Below are 23832 nucleotides of genomic sequence, written 5' to 3'. Positions count from 1 at the left end.
ACCACCAAGGAAGAGAATTTTCTCGTCGTCTGATCCAGATGTAATCGCACAGACTGATCCGCATAATCCCTGTTCCATTGCCTGAGCATGCATAACTGCAGAGGTCTGAGGTGGAAGCGGGTAAACGGAATGATGTCCATGGCTGCTACCATCAGACCGATCACCTCCATACATTGAGCCACTGACGGCCGAGGAGAGGACTGAAGCACCAGACAAGAATCGAAGATCTTTGATTTTCTGACCTCTGTCAGAAATATTTTCATCGATAGGTAATCTATTATGGTTCCCAAGAACACTACCCTTGTAGCTGGAATTAAGGAACTCTTTCCCAAATATACCTTCCATCCGTGAGAACGCAGGAAGGCTAACAACATCTCCGTGTGAGAGTTCGCTTGTTGAAAGGATGGCGCCTGAACCAGAATGTTGTCCAGATAATGAGCCACTGCAATGCCCCGCAATCGGAGCACCGCCAACAGGGATCCCAGGACTTTTGAAAAATTCTGGGAGCTGTGGCAAGGCTGAATGGAAGAGCCACAAACTGGAAGTGTTTGTCTAGAAATGCGAACCTCAGAAACTTGTGATGATCCCTGTGGATGGGAACATGCAGATACGCATCCTTTAAATCTACCATTGTCATGGATTGACCCTCTTCAACCAAGGGAAGAATGAAACGAATAGTTTCCATCTTGAAGGATGGAACTCTGAGGAACTTGTTTAGACTTTTGAGATCTAGAATTGGTCTGAAAGTTCCCTCTTTTTTTTTGGGAACCACGAACAGATTGACATAGAATCCCAGACCCTGTTCCTGCATTGGAACAAGAATTATCACTCCCAGGTCGCCTCTTTTTTTTTTTTTTTTTTTTTATCTGGTCTACAGATAATCTTGAGAGCAGTAACCTGCCCCTGGGAGGAAAGGTCTTGAACTCTAGTTTGTATCTCTGGGACACGATGTCCACCGCCCAGGGATCCTGAGCGAAAAAGGAAAGTCTGCCCCCACAAGATCCAATCCCGGGATTCTTAGATTGCTTCCCCTTGTTCCATGCCTGGTTGGACCTCCAGGAAGGCTTGGACTGTTCCTGCTTTGTAGAGGGAGAGGAAGGCTTACCCTTGAAGTTTTAAATGGTACGAAAATTTCTCAGACGTCCTTTCTGCTTAGTCCTCCTTGTCCCGAGGAAGGAAATTACCACTTTCCTCCCGTGATGTCAGAAATAATTTCAGCCAAGCCCAGCCCAAACAAGGTCTTACCCTTGTAGGGAATCGCCAAAAAGCTTAGACTTAGATGACACATCCGCAGACCAAGATTTCAACCATAAGGCTCTGCGGGCCAGTATGGCAAACCCAGAAATTTTTGCTCCCAGCTTGATAACCTGTAGGGAGGCATCCGTAATAAAAGAATTGGCCAACTTAAAGGGCCACTGAACCCAAATTTTTTTTTCTTTCATGGTTCAGATAGAGCATGCAATTTTAAGCAACTTTCTAATTTACTCTTATCATTTTTCTTCATTCTCTTGCTATCTTTAATTGAAAAAGAAGGCATCTAAGCTAAGGAGTCAGACAATTTTTGGTTCAGACCCTGGATAGCACTTGTTTATTGGTGGGTGAATATATATTCACCAATCAGCAAGAACAACCCAGGTTGTTCACCAAAAATGAGCCGGCATCTAAATTTACATTCTTGCTTTTCAAATAAATATACCAAGAGAATGACAAAATGATAATAGGAGAATATTAGAAAGTTGCTTAAAATGTCATGCTCTATCTGATTCACGGAAAAAAAACTTGTGTTCAGTGCCCCTTTAAGGGCCTTGATCCTATCCTGGATCTCGTCAAGGGGAGTATCTGAATAGAATCAGACAACGCATCAAACCAGTATGCTGCTGCGCTAGGGACGGTAGCAATACACACCGCAGGTTGCCATTGTAAACCCTGGTGAACATACATCTTCTTGAGCAATCCCTCCAACTTCTTATCCATAGGATCCTTAACCCCTTAATGACCACAGCACTTTTCCATTTTCTGTCCGTTTGGGACCAAGGCTATTTTTACATTTTTGCGGTGTTTGTGTTTAGCTGTAATTTTCCGCTTACTCATTTACTGTACCCACACATATTATATACCGTTTTTCTCGCCACTAAATGGACATTCTAAAGATACCATTATTTTCATCATATCTTATAATTTACTATAAAAAAAAATATAAAATATGAGGAAAAATTGAAAAAAACACACTTTTTCTAACTTTGACCCCCAAAATCTGTTACATATCTACAACCACCAAAAAACACCCATGCTAAATAGTTTCAAAATTTTGTCCTGAGTTTAGAAATACCCAATGTTTACATGTTCTTTGCTTTTTGTGCAAGTTATAGGGCCATAAATACAAGTAGCACTTTGCTATTTCCAAACCACTTTTTTCCAAAATTAGCGCTAGTTACATTAGAACACTAATATCTTTCAGGAATCCCTGAATATCCCTTGACATGTATATATTTTTTTTTTGTAGACATCCCAAAGTATTGATCTAGGACAATTTTGGTATATTTCATACCACCATTTCACCGCCAAATGCGATCAAATACAAAAAATCGTTCACTTTTTCACAAATTTTTTCACAAACTTTTGGTTTCTCACTGAAATTATTTACAAACAACTTGTGCAATTATGGCATAAATGGTTGTAAATTCTTCTCTGGGATCCCCTTTGTTCAGAAATAGCAGACATATATGGCTTTGGCGTTGCTTTTTGGTAATTAGAAGGCAGCTAAATGCCACTGCGCACCACAAGTGTATTATGCCCAGCAGTTAAGGGGTTAATTAGGGAGCTTTTAGGGAGCTTGTAGGGTTAATTTTAGCTTTAGTGTAGTATAGTAGACAACCCCAAGTATTGATCTAGGCACATTTTGGTATATTTCATGCCACCATTTCTCCGCCAAATGCGATCAAATTGAAAAAAAAGTTAAATTTTTCACAATTTTAGGTTTCTCACTGAAATAATTTACAAACAGCTTGTGCAATTATGGCACAAATGGTTGTAAATACTTGTCTGGGATCCCCTTTGTTCAGAAATAGCAGACATATATGACTTTGGCGTTGCTTTCTGGTAATTAGAAGGCCGCTAAATCCTGCTGCGCCTCACACGTGTATTCTGGCTAGCAGTGAAGGGGTTAATTAGGGAGTTTGTAGGGAGCTTGCAGGATTAATTTTAGCTTTAGTGTAGAGATCAGCCTCCCACCTGACACATCCCACCCCCTGATCCCTCCCAAACAGCTCCCTTCCCTCCCCACCCCACAATTGTCCCCGCCATCTTAAGTACTGGCAGAAAGTCTGCCAGTACTAAAATAAAAGGGTTTTTTAAAAAATAAATAATTTTTTTTTAGCATATTTACATATGCTAGGGGTGTAGGATCCCCCCCTTAGCCCCCAACCTCCCTGATCCCCCCCAAAACCGCTCTCTGACCATCCCCTCTGCCTCATTGGGGGCCATCTTGGGTACTGGCAGCTGTCTGCCAGTACCCAGTTTGCAAAAAAAAAAGGGCTTTTTTTATATTTATTTGGCTTTTTTCTGTAGTGTAGCTTCCCCCCCCCACACAGACAAACCCCCACCACCTTGCTGATCTTTTTTTTTTAAAAAAAAAATATTAGGGCATTTAAACATTTTTACTAACACATTTTCTGTAGTGTAGCGGTTCCCACCCGCTCCCTCCCCGTGCACGCGCCCGCCCCCGCCCTCCCGTGCACGCGCACGCGTCCGTGCGCGCCCCCGCTCATCCCCGCCCACGATCCCGCCCCCCCTGCACATAACCAGGGCCATCGATGGCCGCCACCCGCCTCCCGGTCCGGCTCCCACCCACCAACGCAGGGAACCACCGATCTCCGGTGCAGAGAGGGCCACAGAGTGGCTCTCTCTGCACCGGATGGCTTAAAAAAGTTATTGCAGGATGCCTCCATATTGAGGCATCACTGCAATAACCGGAAAGCATCTGGAAGCGAGCAGGATCGCTTCCAGCTGCTTTCCAAACCGAGGACGTGCAGGGTATGTTCTCAGGCATTAACTGCCTTTTTTTTGAGGACGTACCCTGCACGTCCTCGGTCGTTAAGGGGTTAAAGAAACAACTATCCTCTATGGGAATAGTGGTTCTCTTAGCTAAGGTGGAAATTCCCCTTCCACCTTTGGGACCGTCTGCCAAGACTCCTTGATAGAGTTAGCAATAGGAAACATCTTTTTAAAAATAGGGGATGGAGAAAAAGGAATACCCAGTCTCTCCCATTCCTTAGCAATAATCTCTGTAAGCCCGATCTGGTACTGGGAAAGCCTCCACCATTGAAGGTACATCAAAATACTTATTTAGCGTGCTAGACTTCTTAGGATTGACTACGACCGGAGTCATCCAAGGTAGCCAAGACCTCCTTAAGTAACAAATGGAGGTATTCTAGCTTAAACCTGAAGTATACAACTTCAGCATCAGAAGAAGGAATTATACTGTCTGAATCTGAGATTTCACCCTCAGATGCTACCGAAGTATCTTCCTCCTCAAATTTTTGGGAAGGAACATTTGAAATGGCCACCACTGTGTCAGAAACCTTACTCACTGATTCTTTGCATTTCCTCTTGCGTTTTCCCTGCAGCATGGGAAAAGCAGACAAGGCATCAGATACCACAGAAGACATGAGGGTAGCGATATCTTGCAAAGTAACTCCAGTCAGAGCTTGAGAGGAAGCGCAGGGCACTGCATGTGTGGACGATAAAACTTGGGACACTTGAAGAGAAAGCTGCGGCATATCTTGATATTACTGCCATCTTTAACATTATCCCCTAGAACGTTAGGAGAATGTCTCTTGTGTCTAACCAAATGAAATTAAAGTGCCATAGTTTTCCTGTTTGTCTCAGAAAAATAAAATCAGCACTTGCCTTCAGAAATCTGCCAGGCAGCTCACTAGGTTTGAGAGGCATGTTCCCTCACATGGACCTGTGGAAGAAAAACAAAGAATGAGTAATCTTACTCAGGCTTTCAATGTTACGGCAGCATTAAATACATGGGAGGCGCAGTGAGGATTGTACCTTACAAGTTCCCATTGCTTAAAAGCCACCACTCCTCTACTGAAGAGACTGACATGGGCTACGGCTACACCCCAGGACAAAGCAGAACAAACTTGCACTGCTGAAAAATAACAAAATCTTACTTGAAGAATCTTCTTTCCAACACCTAAACTTTACCACCTCCTTGCTCTTAATGTAGGCAAAGAGAATGACTGGGGTTAGAGGGAAGGGAGGTGATATTTAACAGCTTTGCTGTGGTGCTCTTTGCCGCCTCCTGCTGGGCAGGAATGATATTCCCAATAGTAATTAGAGATGATCCGTGGACTCACTGTGTCATTAGAAAGAAATAGATTTTACATACTGCTATGCATTTCAAATTCTTTATGTCCTTTTCATGTTTGTATTTACTAAAGTTTTACTAAACATAGATTCACTTTTAATGCAATTCAGAAGCTCCATATAAAATTCTCAGATTGTGTCTAACTTTGTGTTCAAACCACTAGAAGCAAAAATAGGCCATAAATAAACACAACTTATTTAAAAACAATTAAGATGAGTGTACGTTAAAAACGTAAAAATGGTTCTGAGCGAGTTATGTCCAAAGGATCGATTAAACCGGCTTCTAATTAGCCAACTACAGTATGGCTGTGCCTTGATTTATAACTAACTAGTGTATATTAGAGAACTGATCCACAGTTTATAGTTATAAGTTGAGATATGTCTGTTTGTATAATAAACTGATTACCACATTTATACCTCTGTTTTAGTCTTTTGTCTATTTAAAATGATTATTATAGTGTAAAAGAGATTCACAATGAGGAAAAGCATTTAAATATTAAAGTCAACACTAAAGTGCAAAATAAACAAGAAATATGTAAGTGGGCATTTTGTTAATGTATCTCGTAAATATTTAACTATCTATATTATCCTAGATTCAGAAGTCACCTAAGAGTATTGCCTATTAATGTTAATATATGGGTTTTGTGGTGACTTGTGTATGAGAGGATTAAAGTATCTAAAATTCATATACTGCTGGTCCGGCTGTATTTTTATTTGGGATCCCACAATGGTGATAATAAGTGAATATATGAAAATAGACCATTTTATATAATCAGGATTATTAGTGTCTGTGCATACAAAGCTGTATAGCGCTCGTGTGTTTAGATCACAGTATGAACAATGTGATCAGATTTTAATCCATTACAATCCAAATTGCTTGTCAGAAGCAGCTTCTTGTGTTATAAATGTATCCCCACCTTAATGGATCCGGGCTTCTTGCCAGGATGTTGTATATTTGGTAATTTACTTTCTTAAACACTACAATGTTGCCAACTAATATGGATGTAAAAAGTATCCACCCACCTTGCAATAACTAACACGGTTTAATACTATTGCTGTTAAAGGGACATGAAACCCACATTTTTTCTTTCATGATTTAGAAAGAGAATGCAATTTTAAACATCTTTCTAATTTACTTCTATTATCTAATTTGTTTTATTATTTTGATATTCTTTGCGGAAAAGCATATCTAGATATGCTCAATAGCTGCTGATTGGTTGCTGCACATAGAAGCCTCATGTGATTGGCTCACCCATGTGCATTGCTTTTTCTTCAAATAATGATATCTAAAAAATGAAGCAAAATAAATAATAGAAGTAAATTGTAATGTTTAAATTTGTATGTTCTATCTGAATCATGAAAGAAAGATTTTGGGTTTAGTGGCCCTTTAAAGGGACACTAAAGTAAAAATTAAACTGTCATGATTCAGATAAAGCATGCAATTTTAAGCAACTTTATAATTTACTTCTATTATCAATTTTTCTTCCTTCTCTTGGTAGCTTTATTTGAAAAGCAGGAATAATATGCTTAGGAGACGGCCCATTTTTGGTTCAGAACCTGGGTTGTGCTTGCTTATTGGTGGCTAAATGTAGCCACAAATCAGCAAGCGCTAGCCAGGGTTCTGAACCAAAAATGGTCTGGCTCCTAAACTTACATTCCTACTTTTTCAATTAGACACCAAGAGAACAAAGAAAAATTGATAATAGAAGTAAATTATAAAGTTGCTTAAAATGGCATGCTCTATCAGAATCATGAAATAAAAATTATGTTTAATATCCCTTTAACTCAGGCAGATAATGATCTAATATATAATGTGGTACATGTAGTCTTGCGATTCTGAACCTTATAAATCAAAGCTTCCCCTCAGCCTGCTATTATAATTTGCATAAATAAAAAGAGAGAAGCGCTCAACCTGAGAACGAACAATAGCATAATAGCTTGTTCTGTGGATAGTTACCACCCAAGAAGCGGCCTCTCTTTGCTCAACATGTGCCTTTCACAGAGAAGAACTTTCCTGAAGCATAACAGTCTGATTCTGACTTCACAGTACAGTCCAGCCCCGAAATACCAGGCAATCCCTCTCTGAACGAGACAAAGTCACACATTGAGAAAAAGAGGCTACTTCTTGGGTGGTAACTAGCCATAGAACAAGCTATTATGCTATTGTTCGTTCCCAGGTTGAGCGCTTCTCTCTTTTTATTTATGCAGGTTATGACACTTAGGGAAGTCTCCCTAAGTGTGATGCGGGAATCCAGACATTGACTCGTTGCTCAGTGTGCCTAGAAGGATATGGCTGCACCTCAATGACGAGGCCCACAATAGGCCGAAACGTACGTCTGGGGTTTTGCTGTTTCTCTCGTTCAGAGAGGGATTGCCTGGTTTTTCGGGGCTGGACTGTACTGTGAAGTCAGGATCAAACTGATATGCTTCAGGAAAGTTCTTCTCTGTGAAAGGCACATGTTGAGCAAAAAGAGGCTGCTTCTTGGGTGGTAACTAGCCACAGAGCAAGCTATTATGCTATTGTTTGTTCCCAGGTTGAGTGCTTCTCTTTTTATTTATGTTATTATAATTTATCTGAGTGGTATACAATCTATTATTGCTGGTACACTTGTTTATAGGTTGACTAACCAATGATGTTATAACTAATATTTAAACTTTTATAATGCCAGTGCACAGTTAGTCAACCAATTTACGAGATACATTAACAAATGTCCACTTATATATTTCTTGTTTATTTTGCACTTTAGTGTTGACTTTATTATTTAAATGCTTTTCCTCATTGGGAATCTTTTACACTATAATAATCATTTTAAAAAGACAAAAGACTAAAAACACAGGTATGAATGTGGAAATCCGTTTATTATACAAACAGACATATCTCAACTTATAACCATAACTGTGGATCAGTTCTTATATACACTAGTTAGTTATAAATCAAGGCACAGACATAATGTATTTGGCTAAATAGCTGCTGGTTTAATTGATCGTTTGGACATAACTCGCTCAGAGCCATTTTTGTGTGTTTAACTTAACTTTTATTAAAAAACAATTGAAATCATGAATGTATATTTATTTGTGGCCTATCTTTGCTTCTCGGGTTTTGCGATCTAGAGGTGCTGTTAGGTGCACTCTTCGAGTTAGTACTTCACAAACTTATTAGTAAAATAAATGTTTGTGCACAAGCATTCTAGCCCCAGTACATCCAATCTTTTAAGACAATTATATTATAGGGCATTGCCATACATACACGTGTAGGGCCCTTGTACCCTATTCTAGAGCCCAGCAAGATGTTTCTCTGCCTGAATGACCTACCCCCCAATCTACTTAGCTATTTTTTTTAGATGTTGGGGTACAGGGATCTTCAGCTTTTGTCTTGGAAGGACACAACCTAGCCAAGAGTTTAGAACTATATTGTTTGTGTATGGATGAGTGAAAGGGACTGTAACATTTTGGCCCCTTTAGTGTGTTCCCAATGATCTAGTTTACCTGCTGGAGAGTATTCTATTGTCTACAAATAGCACCTTTATTTTGTAATTTGAAATAGCTACTTCTGACTGTTGTATCCTCACCTATACTGAAAAATTCAGTACTTAAAGTGATGGTAAACATGTACAGTATATACAATTTTGTGCTAATATGAAGTTCAACCCAACTAAAGTGTAATGGCATTTTGATTTTTTTACATTCTTAAAGGAACAGTCAACACCAGAGTTTTTGTTGTTTTAAAAGATAGATAATCCCTTAATTACCAATTCCCCTGTTTTGCATAACCAACACAGTTATAATTATACACGTTTTACCGCTGTAATTACCTTGTATCTAAGCCTCAGCAGACTGCCCCCTTATTTCAGTTCTTTTGACAGACTTGCATTTTAGCCAATCAGAGCTGACTCCATGGTAAATCCACGTGCATGAGCTCAATGTTATCTATATGAAACACATGAACTAATGCCCTCTCATTTTATTTTTATTTACATAAGATTCTACATCAACCAAACATAAGCATAGCCATACGGCTCACTGTAGTCTATGTAATTCCATATACGCATGCATTAGCGTGTCAAACGGTGTTCTCTTTTAGCCAGTCATGTTCCACCTGTGATTTACCATGCACATCTTGTAAGAAGAGTAAAGTAAGTGAGACTGCTCTACACATAGTGACTTGTAGAGTGGATGGGACTGCTCTACACGTCACTGCAATTCTGAAGGAAGCCGTTGAGTGGGCGGAGGAACAATGATTGACATAAATAAAGATTAAAAATCAAGCACTTTAGCAAATCGCATTAATCCTTTTTTTTTTTTTTTTTTAATCTAATATATGACATCGTTTGGCAACTTTCATTAGTTATAGAATTTACCATCACTTTAAGCATTGGCGATATTCAAGCTATATAAACATAAAGCTGCAGAAGATTTTACACTCCCGGCTGGGGGGGATTTAAGGTATTTTTTTTAACATGTTCATTTCAGTTGCACTTGCTTTTGTATAGTCAGGCAGAGATGAGATAAGGAGGCCATTGTGGATAGAGAGAAAAAAAAAGATAAGGATGTCTGGTGCCCCTTCAAGTTTAGTTCATTGTAATGGGTTATTGTTTCAATTGGCAGAAAAACTAAATTTATGCTTACCTGATAAATCATCGTCAATTACTGTTGGGAATATCACTCCTGGCCAGCAGGAGGAGGCAAAGAGCACCATAGCAGAGCTGTTAAGTATCACTTCCCTTCCCACACACCCCAGTCATTCGACCGAAGGAAAAAGGAGAGAAAGGAAATACAAGGTGCCTAAGGTTTATATAAAAACCTGTCTGAAAAAAACAGGGAGGGCCGTGGACTCACCGTGTCAAGAAATAAATAAATTTATCAGGTAAGCATAAATTTCTCCAACATAGGTGTGTCCGGTCCACGGCGTCATCCTTACTTGTGGGATATTCTCTTCCCCAACAGGAAATGGCAAAGAGCCCAGCAAAGCTGGTCACATGATCCCTCCTAGGCTCCGCCTACCCCAGTCATTCTCTTTGCCGTTGTACAGGCAACATCTCCACGGAGATGGCTTAGAGTTTTTTAGTGTTTAACTGTAGTTTTTATTATTCAATCAAGAGTTTGTTATTTTAAAATAGTGCTGGTATGTACTATTTACTCTGAAACAGAAAAGAGATGAAGATTTCTGTTTGTAAGAGGAAAATGATTTTAGCAACCGTTACTAAAATCGATGGCTGTTCCACACAGGACTGTTGAGAGGAATTAACTTCAGTTGGGGGAACAGTGAGCAGACTTTTGCTGCTTGAGGTATGACACATTCTAACAAGACGATGTAATGCTGGAAGCTGTCATTTTCCCTATGGGATCCGGTAAGCCATTTTTATTACAGAGTAAATAAGGGCTTCACAAGGGCTTGTTAAGACTGTAGACATTTTCTGGGCTAAATCGATTCATATATAAACATATTTAGCCTTGAGGAATCATTTAATCTGGGTATTTTTGTAAAATAATATCGGCAGGCACTGTTTTAGACACCTTATTCTCTAGGGGCTTTCCCTAATCATAGGCAGAGCCTCATTTTCGCGCCGGTATTGCGCACTTGTTTTTGAGAAGCATGACATGCAGTCGCATGTGTGAGGAGCTCTGATACATAAAAAAGACTTTCTGAAGGCGTCATTTGGTATCGTATTCCCCTTTGGGCTTGGTTGGGTCTCAGCAAAGCAGATACCAGGGACTGTAAAGGGGTTAAAGATAAAAACGGCTCCGGTTCCGTTATTTTAAGGGTTAAAGCTTCCAAATTTGGTGTGCAATACTTTTAAGGCTTTAAGACACTGTGGTGAAATTTTGGTGAATTTTGAACAATTCCTTCATACTTTTTCGCAATTGCAGTAATAAAGTGTGTTCAGTTTAAAATTTAAAGTGACAGTAACGGTTTTATTTTAAAACGTTTTTTGTACTTTGTTATCAAGTTTATGCCTGTTTAACATGTCTGAACTACCAGATAGACTGTGTTCTGAATGTGGGGAAGCCAAGGTTCCTTCTCATTTAAATAGATGTGATTTATGTGACACTGAAAATGATGCCCAAGATGATTCCTCAAGTGAGGGGAGTAAGCATGGTACTGCATCATTCCCTCCTTCGTCTACACCAGTCTTGCCCACTCAGGAGGCCCCTAGTACATCTAGCGCGCCAATACTCCTTACTATGCAACAATTAACGGCTGTAATGGATAATTCTATCAAAAACATTTTAGCCAAAATGCCCACTTATCAGCGTAAGCGCGACTGCTCTGTTTTAGATACTGAAGAGCATGAGGACGCTGATGATAATGGTTCTGATATGCCCCTACACCAGTCTGAGGGGGCCAGGGAGGTTTTGTCTGAGGGAGAAATTTCAGATTCAGGGAAAATTTCTCAACAAGCTGAACCCGATGTGATTACATTTAAATTTAAGTTGGAACATCTCCGCGCTCTGCTTAAGGAGGTGTTATCCACTCTGGATGATTGTGAGAATTTGATCATCCCAGAGAAACTATGTAAAATGGACAAGTTCCTAGAGGTCCCGGGGCCCCCAGAAGCTTTTCCTATACCCAAGCGGGTGGCGGACATTGTAAATAAAGAATGGGAAAGGCCCGGTATACCTTTCGTCCCTCCCCCCATATTTAAAAAATTGTTTCCCATGGTCGACCCCAGAAAGGACTTATGGCAGACAGTCCCCAAGGTCGAGGGGGCGGTTTCTACTTTAAACAAACGCACCACTATACCCATAGAAGATAGTTGTGCTTTCAAAGATCCTATGGATAAAAAATTAGAAGGTTTGCTTAAAAAGATGTTTGTTCAGCAAGGTTACCTTCTACAACCAATTTCATGCATTGTCCCTGTCACTACAGCCGCGTGTTTCTGGTTCGATGAGCTAGAAAAGGCGATCGATAGTGATTCTCCTCCTTATGAGGAGATTATGGACAGAATCCGTGCTCTCAAATTGGCTAATTCTTTCACCCTAGACGCCACTTTGCAATTGGCTAGGTTAGCGGCGAAAAATTCTGGGTTTGCTATTGTGGCGCGCAGAGCGCTTTGGTTGAAATCTTGGTCAGCGGATGCGTCTTCCAAGAACAAATTGCTTAACATTCCTTTCAAGGGGAAAACGCTGTTTGGCCCTGACTTGAAAGAGATTATCTCTGATATCACTGGGGGTAAGGGCCACGCCCTTCCTCAGGATAGGTCTTTCAAGGCCAAAAATAAACCTAATTTTCGTCCCTTTCGTAGAAACGGACCAGCCCCAAGTGCTACGTCCTCTAAGCAAGAGGGTAATACTTCTCAAGCCAAGCCAGCCTGGAGACCAATGCAAGGCTGGAACAAGGGAAAGCAGGCCAAGAAGCCTGCCACTGCTACCAAGACAGCATGAAATGTTGGCCCCCGATCCGGGACCGGATCTGGTGGGGGGCAGACTCTCTCTCTTCGCTCAGGCTTGGGCAAGAGATGTTCTGGATCCTTGGGCACTAGAAATAGTCTCCCAAGGTTATCTTCTGGAATTCAAGGGGCTTCCCCCAAGGGGGAGGTTCCACAGGTCTCAATTGTCTTCAGACCACATAAAGAGACAGGCATTCTTACATTGTGTAGAAGACCTGTTAAAAATGGGAGTGATTCATCCTGTTCCATTAGGAGAACAAGGGATGGGGTTCTACTCCAATCTGTTCGTAGTTCCCAAAAAAGAGGGAACGTTCAGACCAATCTTGGATCTCAAGATCCTAAACAAGTTTCTCAAGGTTCCATCGTTCAAAATGGAAACTATTCGAACAATTCTTCCTTCCATCCAGGAAGGTCAATTCATGACCACGGTGGATTTAAAGGATGCGTATCTACATATTCCTATCCACAAGGAACATCATTGGTTCCTAAGGTTCGCATTCCTGGACAAGCATTACCAGTTCGTGGCACTTCCTTTCGGATTAGCCACTGCTCCAAGGATTTTCACAAAGGTACTAGGGTCCCTTCTAGCGGTACTAAGACCAAGGGGCATTGCAGTAGTACCTTACTTGGACGACATTCTGATTCAAGCGTCGTCCCTTCCTCAAGCAAAGGCTCACACGGACATAGTCCTGGCCTTTCTCAGATCTCACGGATGGAAAGTGAACGTAGAAAAGAGTTCTCTATCTCCGTCAACAAGGGTTCCCTTCTTGGGAACAATAATAGACTCCTTAGAAATGAGGATTTTTCTGACAGAGGCCAGAAAAACAAAACTTCTAAACTCTTGTCAAACACTTCATTCCGTTCCTCTTCCTTCCATAGCGCAGTGCATGGAAGTAATAGGTTTGATGGTAGCGGCAATGGACATAGTTCCTTTTGCGCGCATTCATCTAAGACCATTACAACTGTGCATGCTCAGTCAGTGGAATGGGGACTATACAGACTTGTCTCCGACGATTCAAGTAAATCAGAGGACCAGAGACTCACTCCGTTGGTGGCTGTCCCTGGACAACCTGTCACAAGGCATGACCTTCCGCAGACCAGAGTGGGTCATTGTCACGACCGACGCCAGTCTGATGGGCTGGGGCGCGGTCTGGGGACCCCTGAAAGCTCAGGGTCTTTGGTCTCGGGAAGAATCTCTTCTACCGATAAATATTCTGGAACTGAGAGCGATATTCAATGCTCTCAAGGCTTGGCCTCAGCTAGCAAAGGCCAAGTTCATACGGTTTCAATCAGACAACATGACGACTGTTGCGTACATCAACCATCAGGGGGGAACAAGGAGTTCCCTGGCGATGGAAGAAGTGACCAAAATCATTCAATGGGCGGAGACTCACTCCTGCCACCTGTCTGCAATCCACATTCCAGGAGTGGAAAATTGGGAAGCGGATTTTCTGAGTCGTCAGACATTACATCCGGGGGAGTGGGAACTCCATCCGGAAATCTTTGCCCAAATTACTCAATTGTGGGGCATTCCAGACATGGATCTGATGGCCTCTCGTCAGAACTTCAAGGTTCCTTGCTACGGGTCCAGATCCAGGGATCCCAAGGCGACTCTAGTAGATGCACTAGTAGCACCTTGGACCTTCAAACTAGCTTATGTATTCCCGCCGTTTCCTCTCATCCCCAGGCTGGTAGCCAGGATCAATCAGGAGAGGGCGTCGGTGATCTTGATAGCTCCTGCGTGGCCACGCAGGACTTGGTATGCAGATCTGGTGAATATGTCATCGGCTCCACCATGGAAGCTACCTTTGAGACGAGACCTTCTTGTTCAAGGTCCGTTCGAACATCCGAATCTGGTCTCACTCCAGCTGACTGCTTGGAGATTGAACGCTTGATCTTATCAAAACGAGGGTTCTCAGATTCTGTTATTGATACTCTTGTTCAGGCCAGAAAGCCTGTAACTAGAAAAATTTACCACAAAATATGGAAAAAATATATCTGTTGGTGTGAATCTAAAGGATTCCCTTGGAACAAGGTAAAGATTCCTAAGATTCTATCCTTTCTTCAAGAAGGATTGGAGAAAGGATTATCGGCAAGTTCCTTGAAGGGACAGATTTCTGCCTTGTCTGTGTTACTTCACAAAAAGCTGGCAGCTGTGCCAGATGTTCAAGCCTTTGTTCAGGCTCTGGTTAGAATCAAGCCTGTTTACAAACCTTTGACTCCTCCTTGGAGTCTCAACTTAGTTCTTTCAGTTCTTCAGGGGGTTCCGTTTGAACCCTTGCATTCCGTTGATATTAAGTTATTATCTTGGAAAGTTTTGTTTTTGGTTGCAATTTCTTCTGCTAGAAGAGTTTCAGAATTATCTGCTCTGCAGTGTTCTCCTCCTTATCTGGTTTTCCATGCAGATAAGGTGGTTTTACGTACTAAACCTGGTTTTCTTCCGAAAGTTGTTTCTAACAAAAACATTAACCAGGAGATAGTCGTGCCTTCTTTGTGTCCGAATCCAGTTTCAAAGAAGGAACGTTTGTTGCACAATTTGGATGTTGTTCGCGCTCTAAAATTCTATTTAGATGCTACAAAGGATTTTAGACAAACATCTTCCTTGTTTGTTGTTTATTCTGGTAAAAGGAGAGGTCAAAAAGCAACTTCTACCTCTCTCTCTTTTTGGATTAAAAGCATCATCAGATTGGCTTATGAGACTGCCGGACGGCAGCCTCCTGAAAGAATCACAGCTCATTCCACTAGGGCTGTGGCTTCCACATGGGCCTTCAAGAACGAGGCTTCTGTTGATCAGATATGTAGGGCAGCGACTTGGTCTTCACTGCACACTTTTACCAAATTTTACAAGTTTGATACTTTTGCTTCTTCTGAGGCTATTTTTGGGAGAAAGGTTTTGCAAACCGTGGTGCCTTCCATTTAGGTGACCTGATTTGCTCCCTCCCTTCATCCGTGTCCTAAAGCTTTGGTATTGGTTCCCACAAGTAAGGATGACGCCGTGGACCGGACACACCTATGTTGGAGAAAACAGAATTTATGTTTACCTTATAAATTAATTTCTCCAACGGTGTGTCCGGTCCACGGCCCGCCCTGGTTTTTTAATCAGGTCTGATAATTTATTTTCTTTAACTACAGTCACCACGGTATCATATGGTTTCTCCTATGCAAATATTCCTCCTTTACGTCGAATGACTGGGGTAGGCGGAGCCTAGGAGGGATCATGTGACCAGCTTTGCTGGGCTCTTTGCCATTTCCTGTTGGGGAAGAGAATATCCCACAAGGATGACGCCGTGGACCGGACACACCGTTGGAGAAAGTAATTTATCAGGTAAACATAAATTCTGTTTTTGTTTTCTTTCTAATGACACAGTGAGTCCACGGATCATCATCCATTACTGTTGGGAATCAATACCCAAGCTAGAGGACACAGATGATACGGGAGGAACAAGACAGGTAACCTAAACAGAAGGCACCACTGCTTGCAGAACCTTTCTCCCAAAAAGAAACCTCAGCTGAGGCAAAAGTATCAATTTCATAGATCTTAGAAAAAATGTGCAAAGAAGACCAAGTCGCAGCCTTACAAATCAGTTCCACTGGGGCCTCATTCTTGAAGACCCAAGCAGAAGACACCTTCCTGGTGGAATGAGCCGTAATTCTCTCAAAAGGTTGCTGTCCAGCAGACTCGTATGCCAAATGAATAACACTTCTCAACCACAGAGAAGTAGCAGAGCTTTCTGACCTTTACGTCTATCAGAAAGGCAAACAAACTGACGAAAAATAATTTTGAAGCCTGCGAAAAAAACTTAAGAGCACGCACAACGTCTAAGTTGTGTAGCAACCCTTCCTTATGAGAAAGCTAGGACAGATAGAAGGAACAACAATTTCCTGATTAATATGCTTGTCCGAAACAATGCTAGGAAGAAAACCAAACTTGGCACGGAGAACTGCCTTATCCGATGAAATAAGAGATAGTCGCACCGCAAGATTGAAAGTTCAGAAACTCTCAGAGCAGAAGAAATAGCAGTAAAAAAACAAAAACCTTCCAAGATAATAACTTAATATCTATGGAATGCAGAGGCTCAAACGGAGCCTGATGTAAAACTTTATGAACAAGGTTAAGACTCCAAGGTGGAGCAACCAATTTAAACACAGACCTGATACTGACCAGAGCCTGAAAAGGATTGTACAACTGGCACGTCCACCAGACACTTGAGTAGAAAAATGGAAAGGGCAGAGATCTAACCCTAAGCTGTTAATTATCACTCCCCTACCCACAATCCCCCAGTCATTCGACCATAAGGAAAGGAGAGAAAAGTAGTAACACAAGGTGCCTGAGGTTTATATAAAAAGAAACTGTCTGAATACAGGGTGGGCCGTAAACTCACCGTGTCAAGAAATAAATAAATTTATCAGGTAAGCATAAATTTCATTTTCTTTCTAATGACACAGTGAGTACACGGATCATCATAAATTTCTGTTGGGAACCAATACCCAAGCCAGAGAACACAGATAATGGAGGGACAAGACAGGGACCTAAACAGAAGGCACCACTGCTTGAAGAACCTTTCTCCCAAAAGAAGCCTCAGCCGAGGCAAAAGTATCAAATTTATAGAATTTGGAAAAAGTATGCAAAGATGACCAAGTTGCAGCCTTGCAAATCTGTTCCACAGAAGCTTCATTTTTGAAGGCCCAGGAAGAAGAAACAGCGCTTGTGGAATGAGCTGTGATTTTCTCAGGAGGTTGCTGTCCAGCAGTCTCATATGCCAAGCAAATAACGCTCTTCAGCCAAAGGGAAAGTGAAGTAGCTGTAGTTTTCTGACCCTTGCGTTTCCCAGAAAAGCAAACAAACAATGCATTAGACTGATGAAAGTCCTTAGTTGCCTGCAAATAAAATGTTAGCACTTGCACAACATCCAGATTATGTAACAAGTGTTCTTTGTGAGAACAAGGATTAGGACACAAAGAAGGTACGATTTCTTGATTAATATTCTTGACCGAAACAACCTTTGGCAGGAAACCAAACTTAGTACGCTAAACCACCTTATCAGAGTGAAATATAAGATAAGGGGAATCACACTGTAAAGCAGAGAGTTCAGAAACTCGCTGAGCAGAGGAAATACCAACAAGAAACAAAACTTTCCAAGATACCATCTTAATCTCTAAAGAATGCATAGGCTCAAACGGAGCCTGTTGTAAAACTTTAAGAACAAGGTTAAGACTCCCTGGAAGAGTAACAGGTTTAAACACAGGCTAAATTCTAACCAAGGCCTGACAAAACGATTGCACGTCTGGCACATCCGCCAAGCGCTTATGTAACAAAATAGACCATGTTGAAATCTGACCCTTTAGATTACTTGCCGACAAACCCTTCTCCAGACCATCCTGGAGAAAGGACAAAATCCTAGGAATCCTTAATCTACTCCAAGAGTATCCTTTTGGATTCACACCAATACAAGTATTTACGCCAGATCTTATGGTAAATCCTGCGAGTCACAGGCTTACGAGCCTGAATCAAGGTCTCAATGACCGATTTTTGAAAATCCACGCTTAGATAAAACTAAGCGTTCAATCTCCCAGCAGTCAGCTTTAGAGAAACGAGATTTGGATGAAGGAAGGGACCCTGAAGTAGAAGGTCCTTAGAGGCAGTCTCCAAGGTGGAAAGGATGACATTTCCACTAAGTCTGCATACCAAATCCTGTGAGGCCACGCCGGGGCTATGAGAATTAGACGCCCTCTCCTGCTTAATTCGAGCAATGACTCTTGGAAGGAGAGCGAACAGAGGAAACAGGTATGCTAGACTGAAGTTCCAAGGAACTGCCAGAGCAACGATCAGAATTGCCTGCTGATCTCTTGACCTCGAGCCGTATCTTGTAAGTTTGGCATTCTGACGAGAAGCCATGAGATCAAACTCCGGCTGCCCCCACTTGAGGATAAAGCTGGAAAACGCATCCGAAGGAAGTTCCCACTCCCCGGGATGAAAAGTCTGTCTGCCCAGATAATCGGCTTCCCAATTGTCAACTCCTGGGATATGGATCGTAGAAGAATAGCAGTTGTCTCCACTGAATAATTCGGGCCATCTCTTCCGTGGCCAAGGAACTCTGAGTTCCCCCCTAGTGGTTGATGTAGGCCACCAAGGTTATGTTGTCCGACTGGAATCTGAAAAACTGGGCTAAGGCTAACTGAGGCCAGGCCAGAAGAGCATTGAAGATTGCTCTCAGCTCCAAGATGTTTATGGGCAGGACTGACTCCTCCTGGGTCCATAAGCCCTGAGCCTTCAACGAGCCCCATACTCCTCCCCAACCTAGAAGGCTGACATCCCTGGTCACAATCACCCAGGAGGGTCTGCGGAAGCAAGTACCCTGGGAGAGATTATCCTGGTCCTTCTAGTCCCCGTTCCATTGTCTGAGCATGCATAACTGCAGAGGTCTGAGATGGAACTGAGCAAACGGAATGATGTCCATGGAAGCCACCATCAGACTGATTACCTCCATACATTGAGCCACTAATGGCCGTAGAGAGGATTGAAGGGCAAAACAAGAGTCGAAAATCTTTCTTTTTCTGACCTCTTCATTAACAGGGAGTCTATTATGGTCCCCGAAAATACGACCCTTGTAGCTGTAACCAAAGAACTTTTTTTCCGGATTCACCTTCAATCCATGGGATCGAAGAAAAGACAACAAGATCTCTGTATGAGATTCTGCTTGTTGAAAAGATGGCGCCTGAAGCAGAATGTCATCCAGATAAGGTGCCACTACAATGCCCCAAGGTCGAAACACAGCTAAAAGAGCCCCCAGAACCTTTGAAAACATTCTGGGAGCTGTGGCAAGGCCGAATGGAAGGGCCACAAACTGGAAATGATTGTCCAAAAAGGTGAATCTCAGAAACTTGTGATGGTCCCTGTGAATGGGAACATGAAAGTATGCATTTTTTAGGTCTATGGTTGTCATGAACTGACCCTCTTGTACCAAGGGAAGAATGGAACGTATCATCTCCATTTTGAAGGATGGCACTCTGAGAAACTTGTTTAAACATTTTAGTTCTAGGATTGATCGAAAAGTTCCCTCCTTTTTGGGAACTACGAACAGATTTGAGTAAAATCCCAGATCCCTTTCCTGAAAGGGAACTGCAACTATTACCCCCAGGGCTGCAAGGTCCTTGACACAATGTAAGAACGCCTCTTTTTATCTGGTCTACAGATATACTGGAGAGGAGAAACCTGCCTCTGGGAAGAAAAGATTTGAAGTCTATTTTGTATCCCTGGGAGACATTGTCCACTGCCCAGGGATCTGGTACATCTCTTATCCAAGCCTGGGAAAAGAGTTTGCCCCCTACAAGATCCGCTCCCAGATCTGGGGCCAACCCTTCATGCTGACTTCAGCTGAAGGCTTTTTAGATTGTTTTCCCTTATTCCAGGACTGGTTGGGCTTCCAGGAAGGCTTGGCTTGATCTTGCTTGGAGGAAGGGGAGGAAGACTTGCCTTTAAATTTATGAAAGGAACGAAAATTACTCTGGCATCCCTTCTGCTTATTCTTTTTATTTTGAGGAAGAAAAGAACCCTTCCCTCCAGTAATATCTGAGATAATTTCCACCAAACAAGGTCTTACCCTTGTAAGGAATAGCCATGAGCTTAGATTTAGATGAAACATCCACAGACCAGGACTCCAATCACAAGGCCCTGCGGGCTAGGACCGCAAAACCAGAAATTTGACTCCCAGTTTAATAACCTGTAAGGAAGCATCTGTAATTAAGGAATTGGCTAACTTGAGAGCCTTAATCCTGTCCTGGATCTCATCAAAAGTGGTATCTGTCTGAAGAGATTCAGACAACGCATCAAACCAGTAAGCCACTGCACTGGTAACAGTGGCGATACACTGCGCTGGTAACAGTGGCGATATCCGTTATAGTAAACATCTTCTTAAAAATAGGAGATGGAGAAAAGGGAATACCAGGTCTTTCCCATTCTCGAGCAATAATCTCCGCAGCATGGTCAGGAACCGGAAAAACCTCCACCGCAGAGGGAACATCAAAGTATTTGTTCAATTTACTAGACTTTTTAGGATTGACTACGATGGTTGTCGGAGTCATCCAAAGTAGCCAAAACCTCTTTAAAGTGAAGGTAAATTTTGGTGAATGAAAGCCCGTTTTTTAAAAAAAATACTATTAAAAACAGGGACACTTTCATTCATCAAAGTTTAAGAAAGCAGCCGTTTTGATTAAAAACTTACCTTTTTTTCTTTTCACAGCCAGAGCAGCTTCCCCCTCCTGGAAATCCTCTCTTCACATGTCATCAATGACTAATCCAGCTTCCTCAAATCACGTCTTTCCCCCCAGGGTGGTAATTGCCTGAGGCCATGCTGTGATTGGAGGAAGCCGGATTAGTCATTGCTGACGTGTGAAGAGAGGATTTCCAGGAGGCGGAAGCTGCTCTGGCTGTGAAAAGAAAAAAGGTAAGTTTTTTAATCAAAACGGCTGCTTTGTAAACTTTGATAAATGAAAGTGCCCCTGTTTTTAATAGTATTTTTTAAAAATGGGCTTTCATTCACCAAAGTTTACCTTCACTTTAAGTAATAAGCGAAGATGGTCTAGCTTAAATCTGAAGAATACCACTTCAGCATCAGAAGAAGGAATTACACTGTCTGAGATTTCCCCCTCAGATGCTACCGACGTGTCTTCTTCCTCAGGCTTATGGGAAGGGACACTCTGGATAGTCAGAACTTGATCAGAAACCTTATTAACTGTTTCCTTAAATTTCCTTTTACGCCGTCCCGGCAACAAGGGGAAAGCTGACAAGGCCTCAGATACCGCAAGGGATACCTGGGAAGCAATGTCTTGTAGAGAAAATCCTACAGGATTGCAAGAGGAAACACAGGGCACTGTATGTGGAGACTGGAAAAGTTGGGACGCTTGAGGAGAAAGCTGCGGCATATCTGCAACAGGAGACACCTGAACAGCATTTGCCTGGGATAATGGTAGCTCATGGTTAAATATTTTATCTCTATAACTTAACGTTCTCTCAATGCATAAGGAACAAAAAGGAACTGGGGGTTCCACCTGAGCATCAAAACATAACTGACAAGCAGCAACTTCGCCTGGGATAATGGTTTGAAAGTCTCTTGATCCATCCTATGTAATAAATAAGGATAAAGTGTAAAAAAATCTTTATTTGAAAATAAAAAATAAATGTGTAATATGTCTTTAAATAGAAATGTGTGTTAGCACAACAAACCAAATAGACCTCAGGCTACCTATACACCTCAGTAGCTTTACTGAGGTGCCTACCTGTCCTGCAGCTCACAGAGTGACTTCCCTCACAGAAGAAACAATCCCCTTTTCAAATACAGAGCGGTTACACCCCTAACTGCCGGAAAAAAACGGCTTACAACCGTAATCTCCATGACCAAGTATAAAAATTACTATAACACACTGAGCCACCATAAATCACCTCACAGTCTCAATGCTCAAAATGACTAAAAGAAACCCCAAACATGAAGGTTTAATAAAGTCCCATATTAAATAAGACGGCTTTTAGCTGTAACAAGTGCCAGCAATCTCCTTGCAAAAGAAAATTAAAATGGCACTTACCTGAAAGTGCTCTCCGGCAGCAGGACAGCTCACCTGGTTTGAGAGGGTGCAGCACTTCACATGGACCTGTGAAGAGAGAAAAACTGAGTAAACCTACTCAGGTTTTCTAGTTAGGGCAGCAGATTCTTGAGAAAAAAACGCAGTGAGGATTGTACCTCACAAGTTCTCAAGTGCTCAAAAGCCACCACTGCCCTACTGAAGAGACTGATGTGGACTAGGCTAGACCCCAGAAAGTAACAGAGTAAGCTTACTCTGCTTAAAAAAAAAAAAAAAAAAAAAAAAAAAAAATCTTGATTAAAGAAAACTTCTCATCAGACACCTAAACTTCACCTCCACCTTGCACTACAGGCAAAGAGAATGACTGGGGGATTGTGGGTAGGGGAGTGATATTTAACAGCTTTGCTGTGGTGCTTTTTGCCTCCTCCTGCTGGCCAGGAGTGATATTCCCAACAATAATTGATGATGATCTATGGACTCACTGTCATTATAAAAGAAATCAAGCATTCAGTCTCCAAACAGTTAGCTTCAGAGAAGTGAGAGTCGGATGAAGGAAGAGCCCCTTCCATGCTAATAAAACGGATTGTACCTCCAGAGTCAATACACCTCATTAAAAATACAGAAATATTAATTCTTCTAATAAAAAACAATTTTATTAAACAGAGTTCCCAGTCCAAATGATTCATACTGGGACCTAATGATATTTTTTATTGATACAGGGGTACTCAATAATGTACTGACTATAGCTGCTTATAATCTACAACTGCAGTGCTTAGAAGTTGAGGGAGAGAACTAAGTGGAACTCTCATCGCTTAGCAATATCTACAACAATGACTTTGCTCCGTTCTCCGTCCCGAGAACAATGCGGAGTCCCAAAACAGAAAACCGGTAAGGTCTCAAAATGGCGCCGCTCCGCTTCTGAAAGAGAAGGGGGCGGGACAAAAATCATCATGGCGTGAAGGGTTTCACTTCGCCGAAAATATCAAAAACATGACCAAAATCTCCTCTAAATACATGAGGAGTTCCTTCAACAAAAAAATCCTGCCATATGTTAGACTGGAAAAGACCTACGCTTTCCCAGTGTGAAAAATGACATTGCTGCCTTCCGAACAGTGTGACATGTCTCCAGCCCCATAGGAATGGCGCATCTAAAAACCGCGCTCTCCTAACAGTACCTGACATAATTAGAAACACAAGGGACCCAGGGTGGCTGCCAGCTTACAGAAAGCTAGAAACAGTGGTACCTAAATCATGCAGCCGGCAAGATTAAGTAATTAACCCCTAAAACTTTCTACGTTTATCTCAGAGGAAATAAGATTACACCCTTCCCATGGAACTAACCATAGGCATACGAGAAATCATAAAACTTCCAAAAGATAATAAAATGATTTAAAGTTACAGTTTGAACTCCATAGACGGTTAACCCCTTCCATGAAGTCGATTTACCCCTAAATCTCCATTCACATGCAGATAAAGTACCTGTACACTGCCT

At 41.8% G+C, this 23832-nt stretch overlaps 1 protein-coding gene across 1 annotated transcript in view; it reads left to right on the top strand.

Annotated features, from left to right (window-relative positions):
* Positions 1-23832, top strand: part of USP14 (ubiquitin specific peptidase 14) — a 92173-nt gene that overhangs the window by 8411 nt on the left and 59930 nt on the right. The window lies entirely within an intron of this gene.

This window comes from Bombina bombina, chromosome 5 (assembly GCF_027579735.1).
Source record: "Bombina bombina isolate aBomBom1 chromosome 5, aBomBom1.pri, whole genome shotgun sequence".
In the NCBI taxonomy this organism is placed as follows: domain Eukaryota; kingdom Metazoa; phylum Chordata; class Amphibia; order Anura; family Bombinatoridae; genus Bombina; species Bombina bombina.
Note: the sequence above shows the minus strand (reverse complement) of the source record. Positions and strands in the feature narration are given on the sequence as shown.